Source organism: Oryctolagus cuniculus, chromosome 4, assembly GCF_051225735.1.
Source record: "Oryctolagus cuniculus isolate XC-2025 breed Fujian yellow rabbit chromosome 4, ASM5122573v1, whole genome shotgun sequence".
Taxonomy (NCBI): domain Eukaryota; kingdom Metazoa; phylum Chordata; class Mammalia; order Lagomorpha; family Leporidae; genus Oryctolagus; species Oryctolagus cuniculus.
This window is the reverse complement of record NC_142870.1, coordinates 94,885,637-94,912,599: the sequence shown is the minus strand read 5'-3', so window position 1 is coordinate 94,912,599 and position 26,963 is coordinate 94,885,637. Positions and strand designations below refer to the sequence as shown.

At 40.9% G+C, this 26,963-nt stretch overlaps 1 protein-coding gene across 3 annotated transcripts in view; it reads right to left on the bottom strand.

Moving 5' to 3' along the window:
* The window catches only part of MAP3K13 (mitogen-activated protein kinase kinase kinase 13), a 197,552-nt gene that overhangs the window by 148,187 nt on the left and 22,402 nt on the right, over positions 1 to 26,963 (bottom strand). Inside the window, exon 1 of one of the 3 annotated variants that reach the window (XM_008266585.5) lies at positions 3,590 to 3,724. The exons of the other annotated variants lie outside the window; for them this stretch is intronic. The gene's annotated coding sequence lies outside the window, so the exon portion shown is untranslated. Of the gene's footprint in view, positions 1 to 3,589; positions 3,725 to 26,963 lie in introns of those variants that run through there. 3 annotated transcript variants of the gene reach the window in all.

Below are 26,963 nucleotides of genomic sequence, written 5' to 3'. Positions count from 1 at the left end.
ACAGAGAGAGACAGAGAGCTCTTCCATCTGCTGGTTCACTTCCAAGATAGCCACAATGACCAGGGCTGGATCAGGCCAAAGCCAGGAGCCAGGTACTTAATCCAGGCCTCCCATGTGGGTGGTAGGGACCCAAGTACTTTGGCCATTGTCTGCTGCTTCCTCAGGCCATTACCAGGGAGCTGGATCAGAAGTACGGCAGCCAGGACTCCAGCCGGGATATATATGGGATGCTGGCATTACAGGCATCAGCTTTACCTGCTATACCACAATGCTGGCTCCCCATCTCATGTAATATTGATAATAATTCAATGTTATACCTATTTAATGGATACAAAAATGAGGCTCTGTAACTGCCTGATCAAGACTGCACTGTAATCAACGATTGAGAATTCAAATGTAGGCAGTCTTATCCCAGACCTGTACCTATGACTATGACCCCTAGCTCATAAATTTGGAACACTCAGAGGGACTAGAACAAAAAATATTATCAAGTTAGTAATTCCATAAAGGGAAAAGAATATAAACAGTTCAGAGAAAAAAATGACAACTTAAAAAAAATATGAATACCCTCAATTTCTTTCATAATGAGACAAATACAAATTAAAACTAGGCTAAAATGGCACCGCCACTACAGAAAACAGTATCACAGTTCCTCAAAAAATTAAAAATAGAATCACCAAATGATCCAGCAATATGACTTCTGGGTATATATCCAAAAGAACTGAAAGCAGGATCTCAAAGAGATTATCTGCACAACCCTGTTCATAGAAGCATTGTTCACCATGGCCAAGAGATGGACTCAACCCAAATATGCATCCATGGATGAATGCGCAAATGAAAGGTGGTATATGCATACAATGGAATATTAGCCACCTAAAAAGCAAAGAAATCCTGTCACAATGCTGAACCATGGGCGAGCCTCAAGGACATAATGCTCAGTGAAACAAGCCAGTCACAAAAAGACAAACCCTGAATGAGTCCGCTTGTCAGAGGCACTAAAGTAGTCGAATTCATAGAAACAGAAAGTAGAAAGGTAGCATTCAGGGGCTGGGGAAGGCGAAGAGGGGGAGTTGCTATTTCAGTTTTCTTTTCTGTCAGTAAGACAGAAAAGTTCTAGAGATCATTGCATAACATTGTGAATACACTTAACACTATTGAATTTAAACAGAGTTAAGATGGTAAATTCTTTATTATGTTTTTAACCACAATTAAATATAAAAATTATTTTTAAAAACTTTATCAAAGAGATAGGTTTGTGTTGTAGCAGGTAAAGCCACCATTTGGGACACCCACATCTCATATGGGACTGTCTGGGATTGAGTCCCATCTCCATTTCCAATCCAGCTGCCTGCTAATGTGCACCTTGCGAGGCAGCAGAGGATGGCTCAAGTGCTTGGGTTCCTGCCACTCATGTGGGAGACCCAGATGGAGCTCCCAGCACTTGACTTTGGCTGACCCAGTCTCTGCTGTTGTGGGCATTTGGGGAGTGAATCAGCATATGGAAAAATCTCTCTCTCTGTCATTTTGCTTCTCAATTAAATAAAATTAAATAAACAAAAAAACCCACAAATTTTATTATAAATAAAATAAATATAAATACAAAAACTATGTTGATGTCATTTTAAAAAATTATTTCAAAGAAGAAAGATGTGTATATATACACATGTGTTTTATATACAAACATGTTTTATTTATAAAGTAAATAAATAATGCAAAATAGCCTTTTTTAAAAAGGCAAATCAAGGTAAAGGTAGAAGTGGGATAATTGTGCGAATTTAATCAGAGCATTCCAGGAAGGCCTCTCTGAGGAGGCATTTGAGTGGGGACCTGAAGGAAGGGAGGGAAGAAACAAGGTAGGACAGGAGCTTTCCAGGCAGCTAAGGCCTTGAGGCAGGAGCAAGGGTGATGCGATTAAGAAATAGCAAAAAATTTGTATAGCTGGAGTGAACTGAGAGAGGAGAACAATGGTAGGCAACGATGTAGAACAGATGCTGAGAGACCAGAACTGTGGGCTTCTGTAGGGCAGGGGCAGGGTTTGGATGTCACAGGCAGCTACAGGAGACTTTAAAAAAAAAAATCCCGAAGAGGGTTGGTTAAGATTCAGCCAGTGTACACCTGTGTGGCTTTCCAGGTTGTCAAAAGACTGAAGTGTTTCAAATCTATCAGGAAATAGATGTTTCCTTTGTGACACTGTCACCTGCCATGCTGGCTTCTTTGCCAAGACTCCCCCACCTCACGCCACCTTCTTCCTGCTGCTCTGTGAACCCAACAACTAAGTAAGTAACCTGGCCCAGCAGAGGCTAGTGACTGGGAAAGTTAATTAGCTTTGGGCCAGGATCCCTGAGACTCAGCACTGTAAGGGTGAATAAAGGTTTTTACCTCCTTACGGCCCTAAAGCCTGCTTAGGACAGCGTGGTCCCGGCTTCCATCCCACCAAGTGTCACCTGGGGCCCAGTACCATCGTCTAGGCTGCCGCTGGATACAGCGGGAGTAAGGAGGTAGAGAAATGGACAGCCCTGAGGTTGAGGTCTGAGATGAAGACAGAGGAAAGGGGAAGACCAGTGAACTTCTACGTAAACAACTTCTCTCCCCAGCTCTCCCCTGGTGACTGGAAGGCTCCTGGCCAACGGCCAGCTTGCAGAACGTTTACATAATATGCTAACCATGTTAAATTTTACTTCTCTATTCAAAGTCATAAAATTGTCATGTACCAGGAGGTTTTAAAAAATACATTGTAGTAAAGAGGAAATAGGAAAAAATAATCTTTCCAACACCAAATGCAACCTTAACATTCTCACAGCTGCATTCAGTATGTTTGGGTAACAACATGTAGTTCCTGGAATCCTAATCTCAAGAAAGAGGTGGAATAGCTGAAATCCAGCAACTCTAATTTCATATATGAAAAATATATGAAACTTGCTTTACATACTATACTGGGAATTTCACTTGGAAAATCAGTACATATGTCAAAGTGTTTAAGAAGCCTAAACAAATTTCCCAGAAGTTGCATGAAATGTCTCAGGCTGCTTGCCACTTTTATCTATTTCAAAAAGCTATGCCTCTTTGTAAAAACATTCCACTCTTAAACTAAGGATGCCGACACCTTGCTACAGCACCCCAGATTCTACTTTGTTCTCATTCATTTAATTTCTTTGAACTTCAGAACCTTCGGTTTAATTACCTGAGATTACTCGATAATCGCCAGTATGAATTTGTAGCATGAACCTAAACTAAAGGAAGAGCAACTGGAAAGAATGTGGGGAGAAATCTGAGCACTACTGAGAAATAATCTCTGGTCACCAGATACATCTTTGCTCACTTTCATTTTCTCACTGTAAACACCTTCACATAAGTGGCATAAGACGTTAGAAATCATTTTATTCAAGCAGGACCGGTTTTAGCAAAAACACTTGCTAAAAAACTTCCTGGCTTTCCTTTCAAATAAAACTTGTTTGTGAAATGCTGAACCTTTAAGTAGCTCACAAGATTCTGAGCCAGGCAGGAACTTGATTCAATCTTACATGAAATTAGTCTTCTAACCCTTTTTATATTAAAATATTGCAATAGTTTTATAAAAGAAACTACTTACACCAAGCCGAAGTCTGGACAGAGAGCACGAAACTACCAGCAGCCGTCTATTTCCTCACAGACTAAACTTTGTTCCCTTCCTGGCTGTTTCTGGATCAGGTTCACCCTGATACACATTTACAGTGGCCTTGGAAGCTGCCACCCAACAGAACAAGGTGGGAGGGTTTGTTAATTTAACTCCTGTTTGATAACTGCTTATCAGCAACTTCTCAAAGGTCGATTTAAATGTGTTTAAAGAGACAAATGTAAGGAAGATTATAGGGAAAGGCTGAAAAATCACATAATCTCTGAAGGCTGGGCTTTGGTTTTAGAGGGGATTTCATTCCCATATGTTCCTGGGGGACAGGAGGAAGCAGAGTTCTATAAGCTTCTTGTATCTTGCATTCTTCCTGTTACAAGTTTTCCTTCCTCCCCTGAATCTATACATCCTTGGATCCAGGTAGAAAGAAGTCAGAAAGTTGCTTCTCCACTATAGTTCCCTCTCATCCTCGTTCTCCCCAACTCTTTCTCTATAGTGAGAGAAACAACACAGAGGTCCTGCTAAACAGTGTTTTCTGACATCCAAATGACCTGCTGACCTAATGTAAAGTGAGAACCTGGCTCCCAAATTCTGTGGTTAACAAGATAGTGTTATGCTGTGTCATCCCCTTCCACATCTCCATATCTTCTCTTCTGAGCTACTGTATTTCTGAAATTTATGTCATTAGCCTTTGAAGCAGCAACTATTTCTTATATACTTCGTGCTCCGATCACTTTATGAACACTGTCTCATTCAATACACTTTGGGATCATCTTCAACTCTTCTCAGTTTGATTGTACGGATCCAGTTCGACTGCTTCACCACCCTGGTGATCCTCTGCAGTAAGAACTATGCTGGACAGAATAACGCCCTCCCCACTTCCCAAAGACGTCCAAGTGCAAATCCCCAGAGTCCGTGAGTATGGAACCTTACATGACCAAAGGGACTGTGCAGATGCAGTTCAGGTTAAGACCCCTGAGATGGAGAGATTATCCAGATGGGCCCAGTCTAATCACATGCATCCTTCCAACTTGGTGAACCTTTGTAGTTGCAGTCAGTGGGATGCAACATGAGGGCCTGGCCAGTCTTGTGGCTTTGAAGGTGGAGGATGGGGATGGCAGTCTAAGGAAGGGAAGTGGTCTCCAGAAGCTGGAGAGGCACACAGGCCTGACAACACCTTGGTTTCAGCCTGGTGAGTCCCGTCATGGACTTTCAACTGCCAGAACTGTAGCATAATCCATTTATGTTGTTTTAAACAACAAAGTTTGCGATGATTTGTCACAGCAGCAATAGAAAAGTGATATGGGTACTTTAATTCCAAAATTCCCCTTTTAAAATACAATACCCAGGACTGAAAAGAATACTCCAAATATGTTCTGATGACAAAAATGAGTAACTGTGGGACTGTCTGGGTGCTACATATTTATTGTTTTAGAGTTTTAATGCATTATACTCTTAGTAGACTCCTCAGTCCTTGTCACATGATCTACATCAAACTAGACATTTGACTCCACCTTCATTCTTTTTTTCCTTTCCTGTGTTGGGATCAAATAAATACAAGTTTCCTGAATGTGAACTAGTTCTGTCCCTTACTAGTTGAATGCCTTGTGTCTGAGCTTCAATTGCCTCATCTGTAAAGTAAACATTTCACCTCCCTCTTATGGTTTTGAAGTGACACAGCTCATACCAGTGCTTAGACCTGTACCTGGAACATAGCCAGTGTTCAATGAATGTCAGCTGTTACTGTGAGAGGGGGGTGTTCGGTGGGAGCTGAGGAGGAGACTGAGATCCATGTATGGGTTGATGTGGGACAGAAATGGTGCAGAGAAAGCAGCTGCTCCAGGGCAGACATGGCCTGGAGAACATGAGCCACTCCAGTATCTAAAAATTCCCGAGGTGGAGGTGTGCATTTGGGACAACAATTAAAATGGCATCTGGGATGTCCACATCCCATACTGGAATAGCAGGGTGTGAGTCTTGGCTTCACTTCTGATCCAGCTTCCTGCTAATGCACATTCTGGAAGCAGCAGGTGATGGCTCAAGTACAAGGGTCCCTGCCACCCCTGTGGGAGACCTAGATGGAATTCTGGCCTCTAGGCTTCAGCCTGGACTAGTTGTTGCTGTTGTGGACACTCGGAAAAGGAAAAGAACCAGTAGATGGAAGACTGATATTCTCTCTCTCTTCAAATAAATAAAACTGGCAAGTTAAAAAATAAAAATTCCTGGAATGTGGTAGGGCTTGGACCTTCCAGTACATGGAAAAAGGGCTTCAGCTGATACCAGCTGGATTTTACAGGTCTGGGAACTCCACTATACTCTGCAGTTAGGATATGAATGCCTGGAACCTGCCAGGTGGTATTTCAGTAACGAAGCAACCTGACCAGACCTGTGTTCCTCCCCTCCTCTGGACTAATGTAGTGTGGGACGTGGACAACAAATAAGCCAGCAAAGTTCAGGGGGTAACAAGTGCTGTGACTGATGAGGACAACCAGGGGAAACTCAACATTCAGGACTCAGTGAGGAGAGGGAACATCTGAACTGAGTGGGAAATAAGAACCAAGTGGAAGGAACAGTGTTTCAGGCAAAGGAACAGCCAATTCAAAGCTTCAGAGGCAAGAATGAGTTTGGTTCACTCAAGAATCAGGAGGAAGAAGGCCAGTGTGGCTGAAGCAGAGAGACTAAAGATCAAACTTGTGGCCCAAACGGTAGGCAGGGGAAGTACTGGATCTGAGACACTGACATGCCATGGGAGGCTTTCCAGGAGCCAAAGGACAGATATGTTCAACAAAGGAACACACGAACATGGCAGGAGAGGGGTCCAGCCCAAAAGTAGAGGCTTTTGGTTTCACAACCTGCTTCACAATAGCATGGTCCTCCTTGTCCTCTAAGCATTTAACCCCATCTACCTCCCCACCAGAACCAAGCAGGCACTCCTGAGGTGATCCTGGGTCAGGGCAGCCATCCCTTTGGAGAGAAAGAAGAGCAAGGGATGCAAAGCTATTCAACAAAGGCTCCAAGTTCTACTGTAATGAATAGCATGGTGGTTCCCCCAAAGATATCTATGTCTAATCCTTGGCACCTATATGATTGTATTTGGGAAGAAAAGTCTCTGCAGATGTGATTTGGTTAGGATCTCTAGAGGCAAGCATCCTGGATTATCCAGGTGGACCCTAAATTCAATGACATGCTTTCTTATTAGAACTGCTTCATTCTTTTTGCTGTTAATGTGTGACATGTAATGCAGAGTTTTACACCAAATCTTGTAAAATTTACCTTATTGGCTGGAATCCATCCTTACAAACTATTAAAATATTTTTTTTATTAAAATAATTTTGACACATGCTTCTATCCTCTGCATTGGAAGCATTCTGCAAATCCCTAATTATCATCATTGCATCCAAGTTATTAAAAATAAATAACAAACCATCAAATTCAAGAAGTCTGGTATCTTTTACTAACCAAGAATAAATATTCTGTTGGATACAGGTGTTCAGCTAGCTACAAAATCACCGATTCTCACATACTTTACATTTTTTTTAGCTCATCATGCAAATCAAGAGAATAAAATGCCTTCATAAATAAAGACATATCTATAGCATACAGGTCTACTAGAATTCTACCAGAAGTGTGCATATGTTTAGTTTGACACATGGGGATAACAAATGGGGGTATGGTTAGTTTGAGGAGTGCTTTTGTTAACTTAGTGCCAGTTCTTGGTGATTATCCTTTTCTGTTTTTAAGAATTTACAAACTATCAGTTATTCTATCTAGAAGTCTCCTGAAACTAAAAGGAGATTTACCTAATTATAGGACGTGGCACTGATTTCTGTCTCAGAAAGGACAAGGTGAAGGGAAACACCGCAAAGAAGCCTTGGTGGAAGGAATGAGCACAGTGTGCTCTGGGATGCAGAAGAAACCCGACTGGCCAGAGCAGCGGGTGTTGTTGGAAAGTAGAAGTAAACTGGGGTTGAAACACATGATGTACAGGCTAGAAATGGGATTAGGATTTACACCTTAAAATGTCAGAAAATAGGAAGAATTTAAATATTCCAAAGGAATAGAATAATAAAGGTACTTCAATAAACAACGTAACTGAAAAATGGGCAAAGTATATGGATAGTTCACAGAAGAGGAAATACGACTATTAAACATAAAAAGCCACTCAACCTCACTCAGTAGAGGAGAAATAGAAATTAAAGGTACGATGATGCCATTTTAACCTATATTTAACTTAGTGGCAAAGTTCAAAAAGTTTCATGAGCCACAATGTTGGTGAGGTTATGGGGAAATAATGGAGGATAAATTGGTAGAACTTCTCTAAAGAGCAAATTGGCCATCAAATGATGAACACATATGCTCTTTCACCCAGCTCTAGCTGAAAAAATACTTCCACATGCACAGTGATATATTTACATGGATATGCATGACAGCATTGCTTATAAAAATAAAAAAGTCAACCAGGAGAGAACTGGTAAATTAAAGTACAGATACTAAATGAGATACTGGAGTAAAAATTTAGGGCAATTTTGTGTCATAGATAAAGATTGAAAAAGCAATATTAAGTTACAAAAGCAAAATATAGAGAATACCTAAAATTCAATTATTTGTATGTAAGCTGGTGGGGGAGAGAAGAGAAAGAGATAGAGAGAGAACATGCAGAGAATCTCTTTAGAAGGATATCCAAGAAATTAGAGGCAGTGGGTTCCCTCTAGGAGAGGAATTGGATACTGGGGTCCAGAAATGGAAAGAAGACTTATACATCCTTTGTCCTTTTTGAATTTGTACCAAAGCTGGTATTACTTGTTTAAAGATAGATGTGCTAGGCTGGTGCTGTGGCTCAATAGGCTAATCCTCCGCCTTGCGGCGCTGGCACACCGGGTTCTAGTCCCAGTCGGGGCGCCAGATTCTGTCCCGGTTGCCCCTCTTCCAGGCCAGCTCTCTGCTGTGGCCTGGGAGTGCAGTGGAGGAAGGCCCAAGTGCTTGGGCCCTGCACCCCATGGGAGACCAGGAGAAGCACCTGGCTCCTGGCTTCGGATCAGTGCGGTGCGCCGGCCGCAGCAGCCATTGGAGGGCGAATCAACGGCAAAGGAAGACCTTTCTCTCTGTCTCTCTCTCTCACTGTTCACTCTGCCTGTCAAAAAAAAAAAAAAAAAAAAAAAGAAGATAGATGTGCTAGATGCTATGTGGTACTGTGGAACAGAAAAACTACAGTAGGGGTGGGTGTTTAGCACAGTGGTCAAACACTACTTGGGATGCTCACATCCTATGTTGGAGAGCCTGGTTCAAGTCCCAGCTCTTCCACTTCCAATCCAGTTTCCTGTGATTGTACACCGTGGGAGGCAACAGATGATGACTCATGTACTTGGGGTCCTGCCACACACAGCAGACCCAGATTGAGTTCCAGTCTTCTACTTTGGCTTGACTTCACCCTGGCCATTGCTGGCATTTGGGGTGTGAACCAGTGGATGGAAGAGTTCTGTTTCTGTCTCTATCTCTCTCTCTGTCTGCCTGTCTAATAAAATGAATAAAATATTTTTTAAAGTATGGTAATGGAAAAACTTAGAGCTTGGATTTTAGTTAACAGTCAAGTATCAATGTTAATTTCTTTTTTTTTTTTTAAAGATTTTACTTTATTTATTTGAAAGACAGAGTTACGGAGAAAGAGAACTCTTTCATCTGCTGGTTCACTCCCTAAATGACTGCAAAAGCTGGAGCTGAGCTGATCCAAAGGCAGGAGCCAGGAGTTTTTCTGGGTCTCCCACATGGGTGCAGGAGTCCAAGGACTTATGCCATCTTCTGCTGCTTTCCCAGGTGCATCAGCAGGAAGTTGGATAAGAAGAGGAGCAGCTGGGACTTGAACCGGTACCCATATGGGATGTTGGCACTGCTAGCCAGGATTTTAACCCACTGTGCCACAGCGCTGGCCCCCAATGTTAATTTCTTAATTTTGACAAATAGGACATGTTATTTTTTTTTTAAAGATTTACTTATTTATTTGAAAGGCAGAATTACAGATAGTGAGGGAGAGAGAGAGAGAGAGATGAGAACTAAAGAAATCAGATGGGAAACTGTGGGAGCAATCCAGGCATGAGGCCATGGGGGCCTACATTAGGATAAAGGTCATGAAAGGAATCAGATGTAAGACACATTTCAAAAGAAAAAAATTAGAATATTTGCAACATCAGAAGCAGATCAAAACAGTGATACCAGTGACAGAAGGACAGAAGATGAAAATTAGATTTATTTAATTCATGAATTTGACAAATATTTTTGGGACCTATTATGGCAGGCACTATGCAAGCCCTTGGGGTATGAGAGTGAGTTTATAAATGCCACGTACAAAGTGACCCTAAAACATTACAGTTGAATTATCTGCAAGCCATTTGGATACAGAGGATGAGAGCTCAGGTAAGGGGACAGAACTGGGAGAGCAGAGAAGGATTATACATAGTGAGGAAGGAGAAGCAAAAACTGAGCCAAGGACCATAAACACAGTTAGGGGAAGAAAGTATGTAGCAAAGAAGATAGCAAAGGAATAGTCAAGTGTTTTTGCAAAGAAGCAGGGTAGCATAACTTTCTGGAACCAAGACAAAAAGGGAGGTCTACAAAGGGTTCAATCAATGCACTGTCCAAGAAACAAGGATATATAAAAGACCACAAGATGTCTGGTTAAAAAAGAGACAGTGATCATGATGGCAAAAGGAGGTCATTTAGGAGACTACTTTCACTTCCAGTGAAGTCTAAAGGAACCCAGATCACAGAAGTCAAAATTTTCTTACCAAAAAATACTTCCGATTTAAAGGTCTTTGGGAAGTAGGATTCCATTTATTATCACGCTTCTCAAACTAAGCTAGTTGAAGCCACAAATATATCTTCATGTTGTATCAGCTTTATTTGGGAGAAAATATATTGAAATATAAAGAACGTACAATTGGCATGAGCTTTTAAGATAAGACCTGAGATTTCAAGCATAGAATGTCTTTATAGGAAGTCATCATTCTATTTCTAAGGCTACAAATTTACTTTCCTCTTCCATAAACTTGGGTAAAAATTTGAGATGCGCTTTATATAATGACCAGCTGTTGAAATGTTTGCATGCTATTAAAACTCAGGTTGCCTGTAATTTTAAGTATAACTATGAACTACGTCCTCACATGACAAGTTATAATATTTCATATTCAAAGAAAAATAATGAATAAAATCTTGAATTCATCATATTTACTACTATTTTTCTTCTGAGTACTATTTATATAGCCATTTATTATTTATCCTATATGCCTGTAGCTAGAGCTCATATACACACTTAGAGGGAAGTCAGTGTCAACTATGTCCAGATGCTTAACTGAGGTTATTTGATAATGATGAATAGGTACTGAGTTCTAGCTGGTATTACATATTTATATACACACACACATACATATACACATACGAGGGTACTTCAAAAAGTTCATGGAAAGTGGAATTAAAAGATAAGCTATTTTAGTGCAAAAGATTTTGAAATCTATGCAGTTTTTTCATGATGTATTTTGCATGAACTTCCTGAAGACTGCTTGTGTATGTGCTTGTGTGCATATGTGTTTGTGTGTGTAATGTACAGTTGTATGCCTGTGCAGTATTGCACACTTATGTGCATATGTAAAATATACATATTCAAATACACACTGTCATGGATTGTAGGGTTAATATAAAAACTGAAGAATATGCATCCAATTGTAATTTACAGGATTAGGAAATGAAAGGTTAGTTGCCTAGCTTGATTGATTTATGCTGTGTATGTATGTTGAAATATTGCATTGCCCATAAAAATGTACAAGTATTACATGTTAATAACTAAATACTAAAATGATAAAATATTTAAAAATCATTTCAAGTATATGGTAGATACTTGTAAGATCAGTTGTGGGGGGTGGGCATTTGGCACAGTGGTTAAGACACTGCATCCCATATTAGAGTGCCTGAGTTCAAGTGCCCCTCTGCTTCTGATCCAGCTTTCTGCTAATGTGCACCATGGTAGGCAGCAGGCAGTGGCTCAAGTATTTGGGTTCCGATCAACCAACTGGGAGACTCAGATTGAGTTCCTGGTTCTGGGCTTCTGGCTTCTGCCAGACCCAGCCCTGGCTATTGCAGGCTTCTGTGGAGTGAACTAGTAGATGGAGGATATCTATTTCTCTGTCTCTCTTTCTCTCTTTTAAATAAAGCAAAAAAAATTTTTTTTAAAAATCAGTTATAATTCAAGAAAGGTATTTAAGTCACAGCACAAATAATATAAACATAAAAATGACACAAATGAATCAAACTCAAGTGGTTCAAAAATAATTCTAATACACATAAAGCAATTGAAACTCTGACTTAGGTGTAGCACACTGTATAGGAGTATAATGGAAATGCACTTTTCATTTGTAATTCTCTGCCAAGTAAATGAAAATACTACTTTGATATTGGATCTCCATATACGGCAGGTGAGGCATGAACTTGAAAGCTTTGCTCAGTTATTTTCCATCCAATTTTAAATAGCCTCAGCCTAAAGCTGTAAGGCAATCCTTCTGCCAGGTAAAGATTGGCTTTAACAGTGTGAGAAAGCTATGAGAGTGCTAACAGTAAAAGTAGTGCACAGGAGCTCCTTGAAGATGTCACAGGAATACTATGCCAGGCTAATGATTTTTCTAAAGCTGTCCAGCCTGTTGAAGGGAGAAATTAAGAGTATTATTCATGATCTTAATGTGATTCTGATAGAGGCCTTTATTGTTTAAAAGAAAATCAATGATAAGAATAGTCTAAATAAACTAGCTTCTTTTTAAAATGTTTGGGTTTCTAAACTGAAAGTTATTTACATAGCAAATAGCTTTTATTACCCCATCTTGTTTACATTATCTGAAATTACCTCTCAAGGCTAGCAAACAGAAAGCTAATGGAAGACAAATTCTGGAAGAGAGAATTACATCTCTCACAAGTAATTCACTCAGCCTAGGCTGTGGCTTTCAGTTAATAACAACTGTCGACATGTTGTCACTTCTTAACACCACCTATTGCCCACAACTCTCTATGGTCACATTTTCAACACATTTTGACATTAGCATGTTTGGAGAAAGTAAATCTGAATGGATATCCTAGGGAATAATAATCTTCATAATCATGAGACTGGTAGAATTCTCATTGTTCCCCTTTTTATCAAAAATATATTCAGAGAATGTGGATGGATACAAGCTCTATGGATGTCAGTTAAATGGAACAATACAACCATGCAATTTTATATTACCTGTAAAGGTTGAAGTAGCATGTAGCTACAACCAGCAATTCAACCCTCAGGCATACACACACCCTAACCCAATTGGCATGTCAACGCACCCCAGTATACAGTGAACATACCCAGATATGGAACTTAGCTCTGTAGCCAAACAGAAGCCCCTAGACCAGGGCCACAGCTTCATTCTCTTAACACAAATGTGTTGTACAATATGATCTATCATTTTCAGTGTGCCATAGCACGAAAAAGGTTGGGAAGCACTGATAGAAGTTTTTGTATATATGTAACAAACCCCTGTACAAGAATATATCTATACATAGGGACAGTGTTTGTAAAAACTGGAACATTCCAAATGTATTGCAATTAATTTTAATCTGCAAATAAATTCTGGAATACTCATAAAATGCAGTATTACACAACAATGAAAGTAAATGAGCCACAGCTATATGCACTGACATGGATAAATTAAGGCTATAATATTGAGTAAAAAAAATGATACTCTGGTTTCTCTTCAGATCATATAAATCTTTTGCCTTGAGTAAAAAAAACTACCAGAAAAAGACATATGAGAATACTTCCAAGAGGTCATGGAAAAATGGAATGAAAAGATAAGTTTATCTTGATGCAAAAGCAAAACAAAACAAAACAAAACAACAACAACAACAACAACAAAACCCTGAAATCTGTGCATATGCAAGATCTTCAAAAAGTTCATGGAAATACATATTATGAAAAACTATGCGGCCGGTGCCGTGGCTCACTTGGCTAATTCTCCACCTGTGGTGCCGGCACCCTGGGTTCTAGTCCAGGTTGGGGTGCCGGGTACTAGTCCCGATTGCTCTTCTTACAGTCCAGCTCTCTGCTGTGGCCCAGGAAGGAAGGCAGTGGAGGATGGCCCAAGTGCTTTGGCCCCTGCACCCGCATGGGAGACAAGAGGAAGCACTTGGCTCCTGGCTTTGGATCGATGTAGCTCTGGCTGCAGCAGCCATTTTGGGGTGAACCAACGGAAAGAAGACCTTTTTCTCTGTCTCTCTCTCACTGTCTAACTCTGCCTGGCAAAAAAAACCCAAAAAAAAACAAAAAAAAAAACTATGCATGGATTTCAAAAATTTTTTACACCAAAATAAGGTTACTCTTCATTCCATTTTTCCAAAAACACTTTTAAAAGATTCTTTTTGTAGTGTGATTCCATTTTCTCTAAAGTTCAAATGCATACAGAATAAATCAATACACTCTTTAGGGATATACAGGTGTGTGTAAAAACCACCAACCAAAGTAAGAGAATTACTAACACAAAACTCAGAACTTCAATTACCTCTGAGGGAGCAAGAAAAGTGCTGAATCAGAGAACACCACACAGATGAGATTAGAAATCATGACAACACTTTCTTAAATTGAGCTATAGGTAAACATGTGTTTTTTTGTTTTGTTTTGTTTTGTTTTGTTTTTTGACAGGCAGAGTGGACAGTGAGAGAGAGAGAGACAGAGAGAAAGGTCTTCCTTTGCCGTTGGTTCACCCTCCAATGGCCACTGTGGCCGGAGCACTGCGCTGATCCGATGGCAAGAGCCAGGTGCTTCTCCTGGTCTCCCATGGGGTGCAGGGCCCAAGCACTTGGGCCATCCTCCACTGCCTTCCCCGGCCACAGCAGAGAGCTGGCCTGGAAGAGGGGCAACCGGGACAGAATCCGGTGCCCCAATCAGGACTAGAACCCAGTGTGCCAGTGCCACAAGGCGGAGGATTAGCCTAGTGAGCCGCAGCGCCGGCCACACATGTGTTCTATATAGTTACTCCACAAGTCTCCCAGATATTTTATAAGTATTTTGTATCTTTAATTCATATTGAATGTTAAGAAACATCTTTTTAAAAACACGATTTTGTCCAAAGGTAGTAAGCAACTGCATCTGCCATCCCTGCAGCAGTGTGAGGTTCATGGCACAGAAGGGTCAGAAAGCAAATCATTCAGAACTTTTTTTTTTTTTTTTGACAGGTAGAGTTACAGACAGAGAGACAGAGAGAAAGGTCTTCCTTCCGTTGGTTCACTCCCCAAATGGCCACTACGGCCAGAGCTATGCTGATCCGAAGCCAGGAGCCAGGTGGTTCCTCCTGGTCTCCCATGTGGGTGCAGGGGCCCAAGCACTTGGGCCATCTTCCACTGCACTCCCGGGCCACAGCAGATAGCTGGACTGGAAGAGGAGCAACCGGGACTAGAACCCGGCGCCCATATGGGATGCCGGCGCCGCAGGTGGAGGATTAACCAAGTGAGCCACGGCGCCGGCCCCTCATTCAGAACTTTTCACAAAGGCCCCACAGACTCATACAGCACTCCAACAAAACCTATCTGAAAGCTACCAAAACAACTAAAATTAAAATCTGATTAAAAATACTATCTTTTTATGTGCAAATTTTAACATTAAATGGAATATGGATTTAAATATTCAGGACTAAGTAAACTGCCAGCCTATGGATGAGTAACTGATCTTGCTGTTTTCTAAATAGTCAATATTTCATTGTATATTTAGACTACACAAAAGACATTTGCAGAATGACAATACTTTAATTCATCTTGCATATCCAGCAATGTGTGCTTAGTCAAATGCCTGTCTGTTTGTCAGTCATTTAAGAGCAGGTTCATAAAGCTTCAAGAGCAAACTCCCTGGTGTGTTTCAACTCATATAACTACCAAGGAAAACACATCAACAACATCTTAAGAATTTGTGCCTGTACTCTGTCTCCTGTATATTACAGGCCAGCTAGTGGGAAGCCAGTTTCCTAAGCTCTGGATATTTTGCCAATCCAGAAGGGATAATAATAAACCAAAAAGTCAGAAACTTAATTTCCAAATCAATTAAATTTATTACTTTTGTTTTGAAATTAAAAAAAAAAAAGCCATGTTGGGTTCTCCTTCTAATGTTAGAAAATAAAATAAAAAGAGTCACTTAAAAGTAGAGGGGTTAATGTTTACACAAAGGCAATTTTTCTTCTTTGTTTTTCGTCTTTCAAGTTTTAATGGGTGAGTGACCTTGCTGGAATTCTCCTGCCAGTTCTGGAGTGTCTCTCTGGAACTTTCAAATAGAAACTACTTTCACATGATACATTAGAATGCTATGCCAAGAGGTATCTGTCTCTGCACCTTGAACTTGGATGTTACAGCACAGATGAATAAGTAAACTTTACACAAAATGAAAGGCTTTTCTCCTTGTTAGGCCATTGAAGAAAAGGACAAATTTAAGCATATTTGACATTATATATTTATAGGGTCAATTATACATGGAAAAACTGCACATATTTATCCAATTAAAGAAATTTACCCTTGATACAGCTTCAAGCTGTCAAAGAGAGGCCCATTTTCAAGTCTGTCAAACAATGAATATACAGATATATATAAAATTTGAAAGAGTTAGAGAGAGAGAGACAGAGGGAGAGAGGGAGAGAGAGAGAGAGAGAGAGATCGATCTTATATTCACTGCTTTACTCCCCAAATGACCACAACAGCCAGGGCTGGGCCAGGCTGAAGCTGGGAGCCAGGAGCTTCTTCCAGGTCTCCCATGTGGGTGCAGGGGCCCAAGGACTTGAGCCATCTTCTGCTGCTTTCCCAGGTGCATTAGCAGGGAGCTGGATGGGAAGTGGAGGAGCCAGGACTTGAACCAGCACCCATATGAGATGCTGGCATTGCAAGTGGCAGCTAGCTGCACCACAGCATCAGGCCCTAAACAGTGAATATTTATGCTGAAGTGGGACTCTAAGTCTACATTAAATGCCTTAGTGTAACTATCCAAAAATTTAGGTAATATAAAGTAGTTATTGCTTTTGCTTTATTTCAAAATTTCTGAAGTATCTATTTTTAGTAAGTGAAGTTATTTTAGATTTATTGTGGAAAGGCTTATAGGAAACCTGTCTTTACCAGTGTGAGCCAGTTATGAAACAACCCTAATCCACTGAAAATCAATACAGAGTCATAAGAAACAGTGGGACGATTTAGAGTAGAAACAAAATATTTCCCTGATCTGGCCACACCTCTAGTTTCACCCTTGGCACCTCTCCCCAGTCTTCCCAGAAGGTGAAAGTACAAATACTACCCTGGCATTTTAACATTGTCATCTGTCAGGGCAGATAAAAATGTACTATTTCGCAATCTGAGTTTCTACAGAATGTATTGGTGAGATGAAGGGTACACAAGAGGGAGTAGAAACAGCATCAGGAAAGCTCAGCAGAGGGAGCACTCATTTTTAAAGTTTTCCTAGAATATCTCAGCAAATGATTTTATAATAGTGACAGAAATCTCAATTTTATATGTCTTATAAAGAAAAATCTTAAACCATTAACATGGCATCACAATAACTACAAGACCAAGTTAAGGGTTGGTCACTGTTCTTCCTGTCCATGTTCCCAATGTCTCCCCCCTCCCTTCCCTTCCCCTCCCCTCTTCTCTTCTATTTTCCATTTATTTTATTTGAAAGGCAGAGTGACAGAGAGACAGACAGACATAGATCGATCTTCCATCCACTGGTTCACTCCCCAGATGGTCTCAACAGCCAGGTACCCACCAGGCTGAAGCCAGGAGCCAGGAACTCCATCTGGATCTCTCCCGTGGACAGCAGGGACCCAGCTACTTGAACTATCCTCCACTGCCTTCCCAGGCACATTAACTGGGAGCTGGGAGCTGGATCGGAAACAGAGAAGCTTGGACTTGAACCAGTGCTCCAAAACGGGATGCCAGCATTGAAAGCAAAAGCTTAACCCACCATGCTGCAGCACTGGCCCCTCACAATGTTTCTTGTCCCTTCTGTCTCCGATTTAGTAAGAAGCAGTAAGTCTATAAAAGGGATACTAATTCCACACATAACAGTAACTCTTAATTTTAAAATAAAGGTGGAATAAAAATGGTTGAAGGCAGGGAAAAAATACGATATCAAATTTCTTTCTCACAAAGACTTCTCTCTTTCATTTCTACCTTCCTAATCACACCTAGTCAGCAAAAAGAAACAAAAAACCTTAATGACATTATTTTAGAAATATTAAAAGATGTTTAACACAAAGAATTTCTAATTACTTTTCTAATCTTTGTCCCCCAAATATTTACTTTAAAAGCTATCTGATATAGAGAGATGTCTCAAAAAATATTAATAAAAATGTTGGCATCTCAAGAAGTGAGGTGTGCAATTTCAAGAACATGCCTTCTTTTATATTTTATGTAGTTTGGTTCAAATGGATTCATAACCCCAAACCCTAATATAGTAAATTTGTATGTAAAGATTCTTTTTAATGTAAAGTTATCTATCAAAGACTAAACTCTCGAAAATAAAACAAGCAGAATTTTGGCTTCTGAGTCACAACTGCATTTTCTTAAGGAAAAAAATATATACACAGTGCCTTACATATATATGTATATATGTATATATAGACACACATGTATCACACACACACCCACACATATAGACTATATACTCTTTAATCAGGGCTTTCTCATACTGACTTCCTCTGTACTCATTTCTGCTCAGATCTCTCTCTCGTTTCTGAAATATTTTAACCAAAAATATAATAATGGGAATACTTATGAAGCCAAACACTGCTCTGAACACTTTTCATAGTTCACTTTTCACAACAACCCTGTGGGATACAGCTAGATTAAAGATATGCTCTTATCTTCATTTGATAGATGAAGGCCCTGAGAGCACAGGGTTCACAAAAGGGTGCAGTTGCAAAATGTGTTTGTGTCAAAATTACACAATTTGCTTTTTGTTTTTCTCTTCTGAATTTCTTTAGGAGGCATTCCCCAAGAAATGACACTTGGAAGGAAAATGATATGTGGATTTTGTTATTTCCATTATGTATTTCCATGTCTTTTTTCCCCTAGGATTTTTTTAATGCAGTGGTTCTCAATTAGAAACTGTCAAGTAGGACTTAGAAATATGTTTCTGCTAAGAAACACATTCTCTGTTAATTTACTCCTCCAGGATGATTCTGATGCATGTTAAAGTTTCAGAACCACTGTTCTAATGTGTGATATATATCCATCAGCTATAAAAACAGATCTCACTTAGCCACATATTTCACATATGAAAGTATAATTACATGTTTTTATTAATTTTTTGTATCTATTGGAAGGGGACACTCACTAGCATTTATTCCAAACTTTTTTTAAAATTTATTTGACAGGTAGAGTTATTAGACAGTGAGAGAGAGACAAAGAGAAAGGTCTCCCCTCCGTTGGTTCACTCCCCAGACGGCCGCTACGGCTGGTGCTGTGTCAATCTGAAGCCAGGAGCCAAGAGCTTCTTTCTGGTCTCCCATGTGGGTGCAGGGGCCCAAGCACTTGGGCCATCCTCCACTGCCCTCCTAGGCCACAGCAGAGAGCTGGACTGGAAGAGGAGCAACTGGGACTAGAACCGGCGTCCACATGGGATGCTGGCGCCGCAGGTGGAGGATTAACCAAGTGATCCACGGTGCCAGCCCCTCCACAAACACTTATTAAATACCTTCAATGTATAAAAACTGAACAGTCCCATAAGACAGGAAGAAATATAATAATTACAGAAAATATAAATAATTATAATATATAATTATTATAATTACCTCAGCAATTATGCTGAGGAGAGGTGTGTGATAAGTTGAGGACTGTGTTTTGTTTTTTTTTTCTGAAGATTTTTATTTATTTATTTGACAGAGAGAGTTACAGAGAGACAGACAGACAGAGAGAAAGGTCTTCCATCTGCTGGTTCACTCCCCAAAAAGGCTACAGGTGGGTCGATCTGAAGCCAGAAGCCAAGAGCTTCTTTTGGGTCTCCCATGCAAGTGTAGGGGCCCAAGTACTTGGGTCATCTTCTACTACTATCCTTGGCGATCAGCAGGGGGCTGGATCAGAAGTGGAGCAGCCAGGACTCGAACCAGTGCCCATATGGGATGCTGGTGCCACAGGCAGAGGCTTAGCCTGTAATGCCACAGAACTCTGTCCTGATCTCTTAGAAATGAGTGCTCTCCATTTTACCTCTAAGCAACATTGCTTCTCGCCAACTGATCCTGCTACCCTAACCCAGGGATCCCTACCTAAAACAGGGGCACTGCCATGGCAGAATTTCCTTTCACTCAGTGATGAACGAGCTTAGTAAGGACATTCTTCCCAGGTTAGCGTCAGAGGCCACGCGAGACAAGCAGACAAAGGAGCCGGTTTCTGGAGATGCCCAAGAATCTGAAGACTTCCCAGGCAACTCTCAAAACTTACTCATTTCCCACCACCATTTCAGGTTTTTCATGACTGTATCACATTTTTCAACATACTACCTTCCCAAGTTCACATTCTCCTCTCTAATACTTAGGTAACTACTATGAATTTAGTGTTCATCAGCCCAAAATAACATGTGACATTTTAAATTTTTATGAAAATGTATGGTGTCTAAATCTCGCTTTACTCCAATTTTTCTAAATTTAAATTTATTGTCTTTGTTGATTATGAGAAAGTAGATCCCTATATCTTGTGAAAATTTTACATTCATCTCACATACTCCTAAATGTACTTTCTCTCAGTGGTTATAAGCAAGGGATAGGCCTTCTAATAATCATGCTGCTTCATCCATTGTTAGGGGAATTTTCGTTGGAGAACTTTATGATCTCTTTCCACTTTGTTCAAAATACCATTCCACAACAACAATTTACATAAAGTTCTGTAATCTATTTGTGTCAAGATGCTATTTGTTTTAGCATACTGCATTTCCTCAATTTGTATTCCATGTATAATTAATTGACAGAAGCTGTTAGTTTGTTTAAAAACATCTTGATTGTATTTTATCCCCTTCCTAGAGCAGCACACAGCGGGAACATCTCAGCACCGTATAACCCCTAAACATTTCTCCACCGGGTAAATCTCCACCAAGATCACATCGATCCTTCCTGCCTTCAGGGGTACTAAAATCCCCTAACAGAATCCTGGGGGCTGGGACGGAGCTGGAGGGTTGCTCCCATTTCTTTCCAAGCATCTCTCTGCATGACGCCTGAAACACATATATGGGCAGACTCAGAGCAGCACTGCCAGACAAAATGAGAACGGAGAACTGAGCTTCCACGTTCTGTGTTTGGGAGAGTGAGAAGCAGCAGTGGTTCTAGAGGATACTGTGGACTGACTGGAGGAGGCAGCTCTGCCAGTAGATGCCCTTCTCCTTGGCCTACAGCCTCTGGTGAAAGGTTAGTCAGGCTACAGAGTACCCAAGAGAGGAGGCCTTCACATGGAAAACTGAAATAAAAAAATCCCCCTCCTGAAATCATCCGTGACATCAAAGACACAGTGGCTATTTACCCATTGCCTTTCTAAATAACATTCAGGCTCTCACAAGGGCGGGAATTTTACAAATTGTACTCAACATTACTTTTGAGATTGATCCACGTTTACACAAGGAGCTCTACAATTCACTGTTGAATGTTACTTCATTGTATGAATAGCCCCACAAAGCTTATTCATTCATTCTCCTCTTAATGGTTGTTTAGGCTGTTCCTTTTGGATTTTTCCTCTTTTAGAACAGGGATGCACTGAACATTTTTTAAGATTACTTGAACAAATATGAAAGATCATCACATTTTTCTATTTTTAAATGTCACTGAGTACCCATTTCCTCTCTTTCACTTCTGGTCAAAAGCACAGAAACTCTTTCAAAATAGTCAAGTAAGAAGGAAAAGAGGCTGGCGCTGTGGCATAGCCAGTAAAGCCACCGATGCAGCGCTGGCATCCCATATGGGTGCTGGTTCGAGTCTTGGCTGCTCCTCTTCTGATCTAGCTCTCTGCTATGACCTGGGAAAGCAGCAGAAGATGGCCCAAGTCTTTGGGCCCCTGCACCCACATAGGAGACCTGGAAGAAACTCCTGGCTCCTAGCTTCGGATCAGCTCAGTTCTGGTGGTTGTGGTCATTTGGGGAGTGAACCAGTGGAATGGAAGACTCTGTCTTTCAAATAAATAAATTCTAAAAAAAATAAAATACAATAAAATAGGAATCAAAGTGTCAGTCATGTCAAGGTACCACTGGATTGAGAACTTTAGAAACATGATTTTTAGAAATACACAATAGTTTAATTTTACCTTCTGACTCAACTCCTGCAAGCTAATCTTAAATTCCACCAGAAGAGCCTAAATTTTTTCCGGGACAAGGGTGTGGCCTTTGCCATCACTGTGAGTATCAAAAGCAAACAGAACAGAGAAGTACTAAGAAACACAGAAATGAATGAAAAGAAATGGCAATCACAGCAAAGTGGCAGATACCGACCACTTCAGACCATAGGTAAAATAACTGGGTAGTTGCAGAGTTACACCATATTATTTCCATTTTTTTTTTATCACTTTTTTACTTGCCATATCACTTTTTTACTTCTTTGTGCTTCAGTACGGATAATTTTCATTAACCTATCTATTAATTTTACTTATTCCTTTCTTGACAGTGTCTGCTTTGTTGAACCTGTCAAAGGACTTCATCATCTCAGATATCGTGCTTTTTATGTTAGCATTTCCATCTGACTATTTTTTAGTGCTTACATCCCTCCACTAAAATTCCCCAACTGTTCATGTGTATCATCCACCTTGTCCACTAGATTGCTTAACATATCTATTAATCATAAAAGTCCTGGTCTGATAGTTTCAACATCTGAGTCTTCTCTGGATCTCAGTCTGTTGATTTAGCTCTTGAAATGGGTTGATATTTGCAATTATTATTGCTATTGAATGCCAGATATTGTCTATAGATAACAATACAACAGAGGGAAAGAGCAGTTACTCCTGGAAATGGGCACGCCTATTTTTCTGCCAGGTAAACTGAAACTCCAAAGAGAGATCATCTAGTCCATAGTTGAGTAGTTGTTGTCCTGTTGCTATGGTTACCTTCTGTGTGCCTTCTGCCAGCAGTGAGCAGCTGCTATCCTGTGCTTAGCATGGAACCCGGGATGATCCAGGATTTTCTTTTTCTCAGTATTCTTGCTCCACCCACAGCTTTCAGCAGTCACTGCATGTCTCTGCCATGGAAGGAGTTCTCTCTAAATCCTTGCCCCTAATTTTTCAGGAGACTGCTGTTGTCTTGTTATTCTGTGTCATGCGTCTTGGTTTTCTTGCTACAGCCTCAATGTTAGACAGGCCCTATGTACCTATGCCTTGGGGATGAGGCTTTCTAAGCCCACAGTCCAACCTCTTGGTAGTGAAACAGCCTTGTATTTCTGGGGGAAAACTGCAAAAACCCTCTAATACCACAGCAGCCATGTAGCTACTGCTGGAGTTTCTTGTGCATCCCCGAGGTAGACAGCGTTTGCTTTTGTCCTACCACTCGCAAGCAGGGAATCTATGCCTAGAATCTGAACATAGAAAGGTTTCCTTTCCCTTGGCCAGTGGCTTAAGGTTTTCCTTTAAATTACAAAAGGGTTGGTAAAATGGGTATGGTTTTATAACTGTGTATCAGTAAATGGTGGCTCTCTCCAACCTCCTGTCTTGCTCTCAATCTTTTTTATGAGTAGTGGTGGAGGCTGTTGTGGGTTCAACTGCATCTCCCCAAAAGATAGGTTCAAATCCTAACTCCTGATACCTGTGAAAGAGACCTTACTTGGAAATTGGCTTTTTGCAGATGAAACAAGTGGAGACAAATTCATAAAAAGGGTGGGCCCTAATCCACCAGGACTGTTGTTCTTACAAGAGAAACATGGCAGAACACAAAGCCCCTGACCTCACTCCCCGAGAGATGCTGACTTAACAACAATATATGAGGGCTGCAATTGTGGAATGGCAGGTTAAGCTTTTGCCTGTGACACAGGCATCCCGTATGGACACCTGTTTGCATCCCAGCTTCTCCATTTCCTATTCAGTTTCCTGCTAATGCACCTAGGAAAGCAGAAGATGGCCCAAGTACTTGGGCCCCAGCATCCACGTGGAGATTTGGAAGAAGCTCCGGGCTCCTGGCTTTGGTCTGGTCCAACTCTGGAAGTTGCAACCATTTGGGGAGTGAACCAGAGGATGGAAAACCTCTCTCTCTGTGCCTCTCCTCCTCTTTCTGTAACTCTGCCTTTCAAATAAAAGAAATGTAAATTTTTTTATTTGAAAGGCAGAGTTACAGAGGCAGAGAAAGAGAGAGAGAGAGATCTTTCATCCGCTGCTTCACTCTCCAAATGGCTGTAACTGCCAGGGCTGGACCAGATCAAAGCCAGGAGCCAGGTACAGAGGTCCAAGTACTTGGGCCATCTTCTGCTGCCTTTCCAGGCCACAGCAGAGAGCTAGATCAGAAGAGGAGCAGCCAAGACTCGAACTGGAGCCCACATAGGATGCCGCCACTGCAGGTGGCAGCCTTATTTGCCATGCTACAGCACCAGCCCTAATCTTTATTTATTTGCTTATTTATTTATTTATTTTTAATATTTATTTATTTATTTATTTTGACAGAGTTACAGACAGTGAGAGGGAGAGACAGAGAGAAAGGTCTTCCTTCCGTTGGTTCATCACCCAAATGGCCACTACAGCCAGAGCTACGCCGATCTGAAGCCAGGAGCCAGGTGCTTCTGGTCTCCCATGCAGGTGCAGGGCTCAAGCACTTGGGCCATCCTCCACTGCACTCCTGGGCCACAGCAGAGAGCTGGACTGGAAGAGGAGCAACTGGGACCAGAATCCAGGGCCCATATGGGATGCCGGCGCAACAGGCGGAGGATTAACCAAGTAAGCCACAGTGCCGGCCCCCCCTAATCTTTTTTTAAATATATTTTTTAAAGATTTATATATTTATTTGAGAGTTAGAGTTACAGACAGAGGAGGGAGAGACAGAGAAAAAGGTCTTTCATCTGCTGGTTTACTCCCCAAATGGCTGCAATGGCCAGAGTTGGGCCAATCCATAGCCAGGAGCCAGCAGTTCTCCTGGGTCTCTCATGAGGGTGCAGAGGCTCAAGCACTTGGGCCATCTTCCACTGCTTTCCCAGGCCATAGCAGAGAGCTGTATTGGAGGAGGTTCAGCTGGGACTTGAACCGACACCTACACGGGATGCTGGCACCACAGGCAGCTGTTTTACCAGCTATGCCACAGCACTGGCCTCAAAATGTAAATCTTTAAAACAACAACAACAATATATGGTATAAAAACCCTGAAGAGAACTCCAGAAACCAGTAACAGTATCCTTGGTAAGCTCAAAGGCAAAAACAGCCCCACTGAAGTGGACAAGAAATTTCACCCACAATAGCCCTTCCTCCAAAGGCAGCTCAACTCTGTACAATTCAGAGTAAATGCCCAACATGAAGAGTAGAACATACATTCAAAATTGCAGTTTTTGGGGGGTCTGCCCAAGGGACTGGCCTTGAACCTACCTGATTTAGAGTGCTGATGGAATCAGAAATTTTGGATTTGTGGGAACTGCCAGGTGACAGCCTGACAGCTGAAAACCTGTAATAGCACAGACAGAAGCTGCCTTATCACAGCGTTTTTCTTATGAAGGAAAGAAAAAAGTAAAAAGTATGTTTAACAGCCGAGCTTTTAAAAGGGGCTGCCTAAGGGACCTGCTTCTGATTTGGAGTGCTGACAAAACCATCCAACTTTGGATAGCCTAGAGAAACAGAATAAAACAGCTCAGCAGCTCGCTGGAGCACCAAAGAACTTGTGGTACCACATATAGACACAAGAGGGAGCAAAAGATCTCTACAAGTTCCTGAAAAGAAACAAACCTCTAATAAGGAAATTACCTGTATGGCTCAGAGAAGATGCATGGTTGAGAGGTTCTAAGACACTAGCTGGGCTGACTGGTGAAGGTGTTACCTATATGAATCCAGCCCATAAGACTGGGAGAGGTAGTTGTTTCAAATGCACAAATCCCAGCGAAAAACCAACAAGGGATATGAAGAAACAGGGAATCATGGCCCAATCAAAGAAATAAAATAAACCTTACAACAAAATTGACCTTAGGAAATTGAGATCTATGAATTGCCAAAAAAAAAGTATTCAAAAAATGCATTAAAGAAATTCAGCGCATTGTGAGAGTACTAAATGAATCCCATAAACAACAGATGAACAAAATTAGAATATCAACAAAGAAATAAAATCCATGAAAAAGAACCAAACAAATTTTGAAGCTGAGGAATATGAAGGATCTTCAAAAAGTCCATGGGAAATTCATATTATGAAAAACTTATGTGTAAATTTCAAAATTTTTTCACCAAAATAAATATTTCAATTCTATTTTCCATGACTTTTGCAAACAACTTTATATAATAACTAGTCCAAAAAGTTTACTAGAAGAATTTGTTAATAGAATGATGGATCAAGCAGAAGAAAAAAAATCAGCAAATTTCAAGACAGGTCATTTACAACTACCAAGTAGGAGGAACCAAAAAGAGAAAAGAAGATGAAAAGTGAAGAATACTTATAAGGGGCTTATGGGCACCATCAAGTTGAATCAAGTACACACATTTTTGGCAATCCCAGAAAGAGAACAGAGATAAAGGACACCTTTAAAGAAACAATGAGGCTGGCGTCGAGGCTCACTTGGCTAATCCTCTGCCTGCGGCACCAGCATCCCGTCTTCTAGCCCCGGTTGGGGCGCCGGTTCTGTCCCGGTTGCTCCTCTTCCAGTCCAGCTCTCTGCTGTGGCCCGGGAAGGCAGTGGAGGATGGCCCAGGTGCTTGGGCCCTGCACCTGCATGGGAGACCAGGAGGAAGCACCTGGCTCCCGGCTTCGGATTGGCACAGCGCGCCAGCCGTAGGCCATACCGGGGGGTGGGGGGTGGGGGGTGGGGGGTGGTGGTGGTGGTGGTGAACCCATGGAAAAAGGAAGACCTTTCTCTCTGTCTCTCTCTCTATCTGCCTGTCAAAAAAAAAAAAAAAAAAAAACAAAGAAAACTTTCCAAATGTTGAGGAATAAGGTAGAAATGTAAATTCAATAAGATCAAGTACTACAAGTAAAATGAACCAAGATAGGTCTACACTGTTACAATTGTAATCAAATTGTCAAAAGTAAAAACAAACAACCAAAACAAAACAAAAAAGAATCTTGAGAGTACCAAGAAAAAAACAATTTGTCTTAAGAAAGTGAGTGCCAATAAGATTACAAATGGATTTCTTAGTAGAAGTAGTCAAGGCTATAGGGAATAAGACAATATATTCGAAATGATAAAAGTAAAAACTG